The 11,862-nt window shown below is 32.1% G+C and overlaps 1 protein-coding gene across 1 annotated transcript in view; it reads left to right on the top strand.

The window, feature by feature from the left end:
- Positions 1-600: 600 nt before the first annotated feature.
- LOC134259097 (mu-type opioid receptor-like) overlaps positions 601-11,862 on the top strand; it is a 30,496-nt gene continuing 19,234 nt past the window's right edge. Inside the window, exon 1 of the mRNA XM_062741693.1 lies at positions 601-677. The gene's annotated coding sequence lies outside the window, so the exon portion shown is untranslated. The remainder of the gene's footprint in view (positions 678-11,862) is intronic.

Raw genomic sequence — 11,862 nt, 5'->3', positions numbered from 1 at the left:
GATCTAATTTTTAGCTAAATATTTGAACACAAGTTTCTACCGATCACGGTAACTCAGTCGGTAGAGCCCTCGCTCCGTGATTAGAAGGTCAACAAAAAATGGGTAGCAGCTGTTCTTTCGCCATGCCCTCGGCACTTTGAAGTGAAAGTTGAGGGTCCTTCGAATAAGACCTTAAAAACAGAGGCCCCATATCACTGTAGGCGTTGACATGATAAAGATCCCTCGGTGCTCCATGGCCCTGAGTGCCGAGTACGAGTCTGGGACGTAAAACAACATACTGTACATGTACAACCATCCATAAAGTTTCCACTGTTAGGATGTTATTATCACCTATTCAAACATCGGAAGCTGAGTCCGGTGGCAGGAGGAATAAGTTATCCCTGTCGACCAGTCACACCCGAGATGAGCTCCTTGCAATTGTCAGTATCAGACAAATGAAATTTTGACTTAAGTTTGAAAATAATGGCATTACAAACAAAACTAGTACTTCGTAAAAACACTGACTAATGTTTCACGTTTGCGAGTATGTATTTGTGTTTTTTTTTGCAAGTAAGAAATATAATTATGCATGATTACATTCTTTATTCTACAGCTAAAATGTTGCATGTTTGCCAAATGGTTTTAAAGATCTTTCTTCAAGAAGCAGAAAGACAACTGTACCTAACATGAAGATTAGTGTGAGTAAAAGTTTCAATTAAATTACTAGATAAGACTTGATTAAAGCCAACTGTAAGAAGGTTTGTTTGGTATTATCCTCCTTTTTTATCCAGATATAAAAATAGTCTAACCCTTGACTAAAATTTGGTTTGATAGACCATATTTTTTACCCTTTTAACTGAAACATGACTATTATTTGCTTATGAAAGGATTTCATTTCCCTAATATCGTCTGAAAATATCAGAATTTAGGATATGTTCCACATGCTCGTATTCCACCAAGTTCAAATGTGTAAGACGATATTTGAAGATTCATTTTTTATATCGAGTTATAGACTCAGTTCAATGGCCATTGTTAATACACTGGCATTCCAATATAATCACTTTACTATGACTCTGACACACACTTGATCGTAAGCCTTAGTGACACAACCAAGTTATTCTTTTCCCACGTCAGAACAGATACATTAGGTTTTTGAACCTATATGTATCTATAAAAGCGTAACATTTTATGGTAATATCAAACTGGATGCTCCGAAGGGATATTCAGTTTCAGACATAATGAAAAAGACCAGATTTAAAGGCGAGTAAAGTATCGCTATATAATATCCAGTACATCGCTACTAACTCTGTATATCAGATTGAGGAATTACGTGTAGTATTTAAAACAATTGTTGAACATAAATGTTTAGTTTTAAAATTTTTTTTTACTTTTCCTTTAAATAACTTGTTTTCTACGTGTTTCTATTTCTTTAAAAAGCTTTGTTTTTCATCTACTGTAAACTTAAAAAGTAATATGAAATATATTGACGTACTATAAAAAGATATATCTTGCTTTGAAAATGTATGTAAGTATTATTGCAAATACAAGCTATAAGTCTGCCGGTCAATATTGTGGCTAGAAATTGACCTTGTGTATAAAAAAATGCAATCAACATAATTATAAGAATGCAAATATTGCGTTAATGAAACAAATAACTGAAATACATGTTCTTATCAAGAGCGCGTGACAATATATAATAAAGAAGCTTAATTGCAGCGGTAATAAAATGGTCGGATATTGCATGTAGAAGCATTATGTTAAAAATAGAAATTGCTTCAAACTTGTAACACAACACAAAATGTAACAACAAATGAACAGTCTGAATATAAAAGAATTTTTTTCATGTCAAATTAAAAAGCACAATTCAATTTTTTTGGAAAAGAATTAATCTTTTCTTTCAACATTTTTTTTTCAACCAGTCCAATCTGTAAGCTTCAAATCATATTCCTCTATTTGATTAAAAAGCACAATGCAATTTTTTTTGGAAAAGATTAATCTTTTTTTTTTTTCAAAAAATAGAACATTTGTTTTTTAAAAAGCACAATTCAATTTTTTGGGAAAAAGATTAATCTTTTTTTTTCAACATTTTTTTTTCAACCAGTCCAATCTGTAAGCTTCAAATCATATTCCGCTATCTGATATATTGTCACTGTGTTATGTTATATGAATCGTTTAAGTTACTGGATTTTAATGGTTTTCTTTTTGAAGAGAATCATCTTGACTAAAATGAACAGGAAAATTTCTTGTAACAGAATCGTAGTGCATATGCAATTAATTTTATTTCCACAATATAAATTTTGTGGAATCATTTTGAGGCCAAATATTATAAGTAACAATTATAATGCATTATTGCAGGAAGAGGAATACAATTGCTTTTTCGATAAAAATAGAACTCAGAAATCTTGTTGGTATAAAAAGGAACCGGAGAGCCTCACTGACAACATACATGTAATGTTGGGAATCCAAGTTTCCTAACAAAATTCATGGTTAATGCCAGGCTGGTGCTCAGTTTGACACAAAGAAAACACAACTAAATGTTAAGGAATGTGAATGGTCATCTATATAACTAATAAATGTAAAGTATAATCCCAAGAAAAACATATAAAACAGTTAAAGATATAACAAACTAAAAGCACAATATAATACCATACTCGTAATTCAAAAGAGGAGGAAGTGGCTTTTTAAACATTCCAAAAACGCCACAACCCTAATAATATATAGAATATAAAAAGTATTGATACTAGAATATACCTAAAGTTACACGACAAGATGGTTTGGCAAATTGTGTCTTCATCATATTTTTTATATTTTACTGACTAGAGATGATGAGCCAACTAGCAAAATCACTGCATAGCTAAGGAGATGACTTCAGCATTCCCATTTTCAATTTTCGATACTTATGTGATATTATACCACTGTCATCTACTTATGGTATTTCCCAACTTATTCGCTACTCAGAGGCATGTTCTAAATACGATAATTTTTTTTAAGCCCAATTGCAGGCTTTCAACAAATTATCTTGAAGTAAGCATACGAACACGTTAATTCCATAGCCGTTATAATGTCATTGTAAGCAAATACAGCTCATCAACGTTTAAGGCTGACTGGTTTCATACAAATTGTTGAGCCTTTGTCTTTATGACTTTTTTTTTTTGAAAATTTGAGTGCTGTATGTTTTGTCTACTTGATCAATGCATGTAGCTCAGGGTGGGTGTGTCCGATCAATGGGGGTGGGGGTTGGGGGTGGGGTGTGCTTCTTCTAGTTACCTGATCAAACATTTGATATATCTACAAGTTGACGTTTATGTCCTGCTCAATTTTTGTGTTATTTGCAATTTTTTTTTATATCGATCACTGTATTTTATCTTCACATATTTCATTTCTCGTATGAATACAGTTAAACTGTCCAAATATTTATTTAAATAACTTATTTTCTGTATAATTTTCTCTGCCAGTGTCTCATATCCTGTCAAATTAAGTGTGACTGCTAATATGGAAAAACACGAAGTCTGAAATAGCCTCGCGTTTTTGAAGTCATCATAGAATTTATCTCAATGATATTAAAAATAGTCTTGGCAATCCAGTATTCTATTAAGCGTATTTTTGGTCTTACCATAGCATCTTAGATATCCTCTTATATAATATAAGAAAGACATAATCACAGAAAATTTGCAGAAATAATGACAAGGCAAGGTAATATTTCATTTCTTATTTGAAAAAAGGAGAATTTTAAGGTGAAATAACTTTATATAAACAATGTCCTTGTCAGCGCTAGCAAATACAACTTTATCATTGAGTCAAGCGCTGACTGACGTTTTTCATACTTATTGTTAGTCCATTATTTATAAACTGAATTGACGACGTATTTTCCCGTTATTTTCCGATCATGACAAGAAGCACACGGCTTGTGTGACCGGTCTTGATCCCACCTCTAATGTTTGGAGGTTCGTGTTTGCTCTGATCCTATTTTGTATTGTTTTATGGACTTTTTTCTTGATTACAGTTCGTTATCTCTATATGTTTCTTCTTAACTAACCCAACTGAAATATGCCTTATTGCTATTCCGTTTCACACGCTTATAACGAAATGCCAGGGACAGACAATTTTGCTTCGTTATAAACATAATTCGTTATATATAGCCCTTATCCTCAAAATATGTTTTAAACCCAAGGGGAATTAAAATAACCTCGCTGCAAGCGTCAGTTCACAGCGATTTTGCTACATGCACGTTTTACTGTATAATATATATTTTTTAAATGAGAATTTATTGTATTGTTGGACAAATTTTTCCTAAAATACATTTTAAATTAATCTCCATCCCCCCCCCCCAAAGTTCGCGGGAAAAAGCTATTTTTAGCATTAAGGTCACAGTCCAAGTCACAAGGTCATTGACCTTGGTGTCACTGAAAACAGAAAAAATCTATTGTCAGGGAAATTATTTAGAAGAGATGCTATTAGGCATTCATAAGTTTCATAAATTTATCATGTTTGAAAGTCTGTAACATTAATAAAAACATGTTTATAAAAAAGCGAGGCAATCTAAAATCGAATTTGTATTGCCTAAAAATGACACCATTCTTCTGAACAACTTTATTGTGTCGAAGCTTTTAGAAGAATTGTTCAGAGAAAAGGGTCTACAGGGAAATTAAATATATTACTGTCTGATTAACTTCCCAGTTTTATGTTTTACCATATGTTTTAATCAATAGAGTTCGTAATTATTTTTAAAATTAATTATAAGGGTTATTCTGACGTATATTTGCTCTTACTACTAGTACTGAACAAAAAAAAATAGGTGAGTAGAATTATAAGGCCAACGGTGTATAATCGTGCCATTTCAAAGTATTGGGGGGAAATGCAAGTCGTCTGTACGATGAAAAATATCGTTTGTACGATTAGGAAATTCGTTTCTATAATAAAGGAAATCTTTTAAACGATTCAAAAAAGATGGAAATGAATATGCCATTTTCACATGACTATTTGGAAGAAATTTTACTTTTTGGCCTATCAATGACCCTCCCTCCAACAAAATTTATTTGTTTGGGTCCGATGGTTGAAGATAAAAAAGAGAAGGTTACGAGCAATTTATGAAATGATATTATTTAAACATAGTTTGAGATCAAAATCTGATGACCCGAAGCTGTTTTTATTAAAACACTTTTATTAAGTTGAAATGCAGCGCATCTTGCAACAAGACTAACTATTAAGTAGATTTACCATAAGTCAAAACTGTGAAATGTATTGTGCAACCAAATACTCTTCCTCAACAATGCCATCAACCATACTTAACGTTAACTACTTAAACGAGTAAAGTTCTTTAAGATAATATCTTTAAATTTGAAAAATATAGAGAACGGAGTGTTTTCAAATGCAGAACTTTCAGGTAAAGTCATTTGTTGTTATTTATTTTTTTAAATTGGTCAAAATATTGACTTCAGTGTTCAAAAAACGAAGTATCGTTTTCAAGGGTGAGATATAAAAATATTAAAACAAAGGTATATAGAACCTTTCAGCAATGAAAAAGAATAAGAGGATATGTACAAACTCAGAAAATGCTTTTTTGAAGGAGAGGCACAAAACAAGTTTGGGATAGTTAAAATTGCTATTGTATATGATAACAAAAAGGTTGAGGGAGGATGCAACCAGTTTCTATAAAGAAAGGTTTTCATTTTTAATTCTTCATGTAGTTAAATTTTAATTTTCATTTCTTACTGAGAAAATCAATTAATTTTTCTCCTTTTGGATTGACAAAACGTATACATGTACTTTTAACATATCAGAGCCTAATGGTCGAAGAAGATATCAAGAATTTCGTGCATTGTCGGCACTTTTTGTTAAACATTACAAAATATCAATACCAAAAATCTCTGCATTAAGACATTGAGTTCTAACTATTTATGCTTTATTAGAATATGTTATGTCTACACCGGAAAACATATGGCGGCCGACAGAAACTTATTTGACTGCTTCTAGTTATTAAGGTGATGGTCGCCAGATATTTATTTGGCTGGCAACTAATATGCAGTATCAAACAAACAAAAAGGTCTAATTTCAAACTGTTTTTTTTTTTGGCTTTCCATGGATTTCTTCAGAGAAGATAAGTTTATATTGCTCTCATTAATGCAATACTGAAGCTATCCGAAAACAAAAAAGATAGACAAGAGAGCTACAGTGCCACCCACAGTCGAAACTATTGCTCACATGGACTTATGATCTTAAATACTGTTCGTTATTTCCTTATGTTTCACAAAAAGCTGTGGTTATGCACTTATTTCTCTAATTAATTTTTTCTTTCTAATGCATCAAAGTTCTATTTTTTTAAAAAAGTTTCTTTAATTAATACCTATCAATTTTTTCGTAGATGATTCTTTTGTAGTGGAAATACATGTAGTTAAACAATAAGTTAGAATAACAGAGATAGCAAACTTTTGAGGTGTCGTTTAAATCTCTGTGTGGAAAATAGCCAGTTTTTTCTGTGTGCAATAAATGTACACCTTTTTCGATAGGTGGTCCATTTACAATTTAAATGTAGTAATTTCACAAAGGTGAAATACTTTTTGCAGATTTTTTATTCATTGAAAGAGGATAAGATAACGTGCTCTTGTGATGAGACTATAAGCAATCTAATCGTAACCGGACTCAAATGATAATACTTGTTGCAGAAAAACAAACAGTATTAAATTGTCAAAACCTGTCACAGACTGCCTTGCGTACTTAAGGATTTTTTTAGTGGCTTCAACCATTCTTATGTTGAATGTCTATCTAAGGACCAGATTTTGAAACCATCTAGCAGAGTACATTTTAGTAAGCGGAGATATTTTCAACAAAACAATTAGTAGTTTACTTGGAGTATGGTTCTCCGACAGCTGCGGCTTTTCAGGAATGTAACGTAATAACTGACTACATTTTGCATGAGGTTTAAGTGTTTCAGTTTTTGCCATGAAATCAGAGCTTTCTCGGTGAAAGTAGATTGTATTTTGACTATTGTTACTTAAAAGTAATCAAAAGATGGACTGAATCATTCCATCTCCAAGATATCGCCGGGCAAATGCCATCTTGATTGTAGAACGACTTAAGAGAATGTTTCAATCATAAAGTGATACCACCACATACCAGTGAAGGGCTTCAATTGTAGACATTCCATTGGCACTTAGGGTCATTTGAGCAGCGAGGGATCTTGATCGTATCAACGTCTGTCATCATACGGGGCCTCGATTTTTAAGGTCTCATTTGAAGGACAAACAACGTTCACTTCAAAGAGCCGAGCGCTTGGCGATGGAAAGTTGCTTCCTTTTCATATCGACTTATGTTAGTCGCGGCCGAGGATCTAACCTACGACATTCTACCGACTGATCTAACGTGGCATCTTCGCATGAATTTGAGCTACAGCAAGTCCATTAACACTTATTCTGTATTCAATAACGTATCCAAAGACTAATTTTGACGAGACTTTGCCATTAGAAAATTAATTATGCTTTCTTTAACACAATTCATAGTGTAAACAATTGCATAATTGGAAAAATGCAAATATTTTAATCATGAATTATGCAAATCAAATGATTTTTCACAATTAGTATTAATTGCAATACGAGTTAAGGTACATCGATATTCTGATAAGAGAGAGAACTCTTAACGACATAAATGTCTATTATTCCTTTATAAAGAAGATGGGGATAAGGCGGACAAAATGCCTATAGTGCGACAGATAAGAAGTGTTAAATTTAATCTCAATTATATCCAAATTTTATTAGATTTTTCATTTATATTAAAGTATACTTAATGTAAAATCTCTATAATTTACAAAAATCTCACAAAGCCTGAAAATACGAGATTTGCCAATGAAAAAGCATACACACAAAAAAAGAACAAAAACGATCATTTTCTTATACTTTAACAAGATTTTTCAATATGGGTGGGTCTTCGCTCCATTTTTTTGAAAGATAATCCTGAAAGAAAAATATACATTTTTTGGTTTACAAAACATGGAGCAAAGACCCATTATACCTTAAAAGTACACTTTTATGACAAAACAGTCGCATCTTTCCGAGAAATACTTCAAGTCCATTAAGTCAAGGGTCATATTACAAACACGATTGAAATGCCAAATTTCATCATGAGCCATATAGCATAGTGGTTAGCGCGTTAGTCTCAAGGCAGTATGATACGTCGGTTTTTATTACTAGGGGTTCGAATCCCACGAATATCATTTTATATTTTTATAAAATAAACATTTTTACGATTTTTTTTTTCTCTCAGAAAAGGTTTTTTTTCTCATAATTTCATAAATTTTAATAATGAGAAGTTAACTTAAATACTCAATTCACATATTGAATATGATTTCTTAATATCTGATGCTATACGCATTCTGACCGCCTTGTTCTCCCATCTTCTTTGACAATTTGAAGTGTCTTTACGTCCAATTTTGCCCTGCAAGCTATGCTATAATTTACTTATAAAATACTTTTCTTTTGGAAAGTCATTAAAGTTCAAGCAACATTTCATATGAGTGAGCAGAGGGTTTCTGAATCTTCAGTTAAAAGGATAATAAATAAGATACACTTCAATGTCAATTTTCAAAACTGCAGAGTATGCCCTTTTTTACGGAATTTTTTGTATTTATGTCTCTTGCTTTTCCTACCCTGGATGAGTTGGCGACATGCTTTTTATCAAAATTTTCTTTTAGGAAGAGTTTTGTTTTAATTCTACGTCTAGAAATTCACTAAATCTAAGAGAGAGCTCCTCAAAACCTCTATCTGATTAACGTTTACATAACATCAACATAAACGACATACCTTTACTTTATACAATCATTCCTAATGATCAATAAAACACTGGGAGTTTTGATATCATAGAAAACTGAATGTTCAATTTCCGGTCACGACAAGGGACATACGGCGGTTTGACCGGTCGACAGGGATGCTCACTCCTCCATGGCACCTGATCCCTCCTCTGATATTTTAGAGGAATTTGTGTGCCCTGCTCTTATTTTTTATTATTTGAATGGACTATTGAGCTTGAATACTGTTCGTTTTCTCTGTCCATTTCATTATCCATATGGAATGGAGCAAACTGTTGCTGACCATATCTTCAAGATATGTTTACACTTCATTTACAATTCCATAAATGGTAGTAACATATTTCATTTCATTACAGATTCTTTTAAGGCACAGTCTAGATGGTTTCGTGTTGTCAGCTTGCAGTAAAATTATCACAAGCAGTGAAGGCGATATCCGTGAAATTGTCCGATTTCACTTTGGCTGAGTCTAATTAAAGTCGATAATATAAGATTCACCACCATCGAACTTATCTTCAAATCCATTTTGCAATGTTGTTAATTTTTCTTGATTACTATTGTTGGCGTAACATCGATATCCATTTAGAGGGCATTACTCAGTTCAATTACAATAAAAATGACATCATATTTTTAATAGCCAATTGACACTGAGTGGATAATAAGTGCATAATTTCAGTCATTCAGTATTTGATTGCTTAAAAAACGTCCTTTCAAGAATATTTTACAACAATTGATTTGCAACAAACGACGATTGAGGACTGAACTTTTTTTTATTGTAAGCTGTAACTGTTGGAAAATAGATTTTTTATGAAATGGCAGGTGTATGGATCTTAACAAATTATAGAATTTATTAGTACGCATCTTTTTTCAAAAAGTTTGTTGAAACCTTTGTATTCAAAATTCATCGAGCTATGCCTCTCTCCTTTCAATTTGCAACACTTCCATAAAAGGTGTAAAATATCATCTCAAGAGCTTTTCCCCCAAATTCTTCCAAAGTTTTTTTTTATTTTAGTAAGGTCTCTCTGGAAATATTCTATTGTCAGTCTTTCCCACATTCAATCTTATTAGACTGTGAATTATAATATGCTATTTACTTATATCTTTACGCCATTTCTGTCCAATATGTGGATTCCTTGAGAACTTACTTGGAACTTAGAAGAATAGAGTGGTAGAGTGCCATTTTTGTATACAGATGTTTTTTAGATACCCCATACCAGTTGCCATTATTTAAAAAAAAAATCTTACGTTGGAATGCAATTAATAACAAAACTCAAGAATTCTATTTTTTGTTTCTAACTCTCATTTGAGCAATACAAGCTAATATCAAAATCCGATCTATCAGAATAAAGAGAAACATAATTGTCAAACTGTTTTTAAATCAATTTTGTCCCTTTTAATACATGTTTACACGTGAAAAGAGGGACCCTTTCGTGGAAGGCTTTACTCTGCTCAACCATATACCCTTATCATAAGCATCCGAGGTTTTTATCTCGTATGATCTGTTGATTCTATACACAAATACATGCTCTACGTATGAAAAAACTCCTTTTTTCAGTTTTGAATTCATGAAATATATGGAGATAACGAAAAGTAGTTCTTTAAACCATACAAAATAGGGGCATAGCAAACACAGACCTCTATGGAGGAGGGGGCATCCCCTGCCGACCGGTCACGCCTGCCATGTGCTCCTTGTCATGATCGGAAAATAACGAAAAAATCCCTCGTCAATTTAGTGGATAAATAATGGACTAACAATTGATATGAAAATCGTCAGTCAGTCAATGCAAAAATTTATTAATATTTTCTGACATAACATAACAATTTCTTAGATTTCTGTTTTTCAATAGCATTATCTTTGTTATTTTTCTGATATCACATCAAATTCTTGTAACAGGTGAGATATTAATTTGCTGTCATCATAAAAAACGTACCTCCAGTGAAATATATTTTTTACCTGGAATTTCACATCAAACTTTGTAGTTGACCTGTTATTGACATCCACATGAAGTCAGTAGATCCAAGTGATCGTAGATAGAAAGATATAATTTATTTATAGCAATCAGTTTTCTTCTTTTTTTTAAAGAAAAAAAGTCTTTTTGGTAAATTTTATATACTTAGATAATTTTACAATTTGAACAATATAATGTTACATGTAAGTAATTAATAATACTTAAAAAAAAAACAACACGTTTTTCACTTCCCACTCACTGCACTTTCAGGAGGTTGCAAATTGCACTGAATTTCAGACAGCTAAAAATTGGAGCAAAAACCAGAGTGAGATTCGGCCCTAGGGCAATTTTTCTATGTCCTGGTTAAAGGAACGAATTAACAATTGCTTGGTTACTAAATATATCATTCAAATATACATTAAAAGAACTAAATTCCACTGCTCCGTACCAGTCTGGTTAAATCACTCGTGAACATTCTTCCAAAAGGGGGACATTAGTTCATTGGATTAAATAACTTAAATTTTTGTGCAAATAAAACAAGATCGTACAATAAAATTGAACTATTTTTAAAGTGAAATATGAAGTGTTTGTACAATATAAGCTTTACCATGCAAACATGACGTAAACCATGAAAAAATAACTGAAATCAAACGATAATATTAATCGAACAACCCTGTAGTTCATAAAAAAATTAATAATATCCTTACGATAGTATAGCAGTATCGAACTATCATATAACATGTTTTTCAATGTTTTATTTTGTTTATTACAAAGAAATACCCGTTTCTGATTTACTTTTATGATTGTCTTACTTATCAACATAGCATCATGTCAAACGGGATTAGACACTCAGTATTCTCATTCTATGGGATCAATTATCAAAGCAATGCCGTGCGTCAAAGTCTTTGGATTGACTTCACCAATCTTTCAATTTGTCTCTCTGACTTCCATCTGCATCAACAGTTTTATTTTGCTGTTACAGTATTTGGTGTCCAGCTCGGAGTATAAATGGGAAATGACACATTTTTTTTCCTGTCAAGAGGATGAGTGTAGATAAACATGAGATTGTCAGTTTGAATCAATGTATTTACTGATGAGTCGAGTCTGCGTCAAGAACAAATGAAGAATTGTTTTTTTTAA

The sequence above is a fragment of the Saccostrea cucullata genome, unplaced genomic scaffold (genome assembly GCF_032062105.1).
Source record: "Saccostrea cucullata isolate Sc308-1 unplaced genomic scaffold, CSIRO_AGI_Scuc_v1 ctg465, whole genome shotgun sequence".
Classification (NCBI taxonomy): Eukaryota; Metazoa; Mollusca; class Bivalvia; order Ostreida; family Ostreidae; genus Saccostrea; species Saccostrea cuccullata.
Note: the sequence above shows the minus strand (reverse complement) of the source record. Positions and strands in the feature narration are given on the sequence as shown.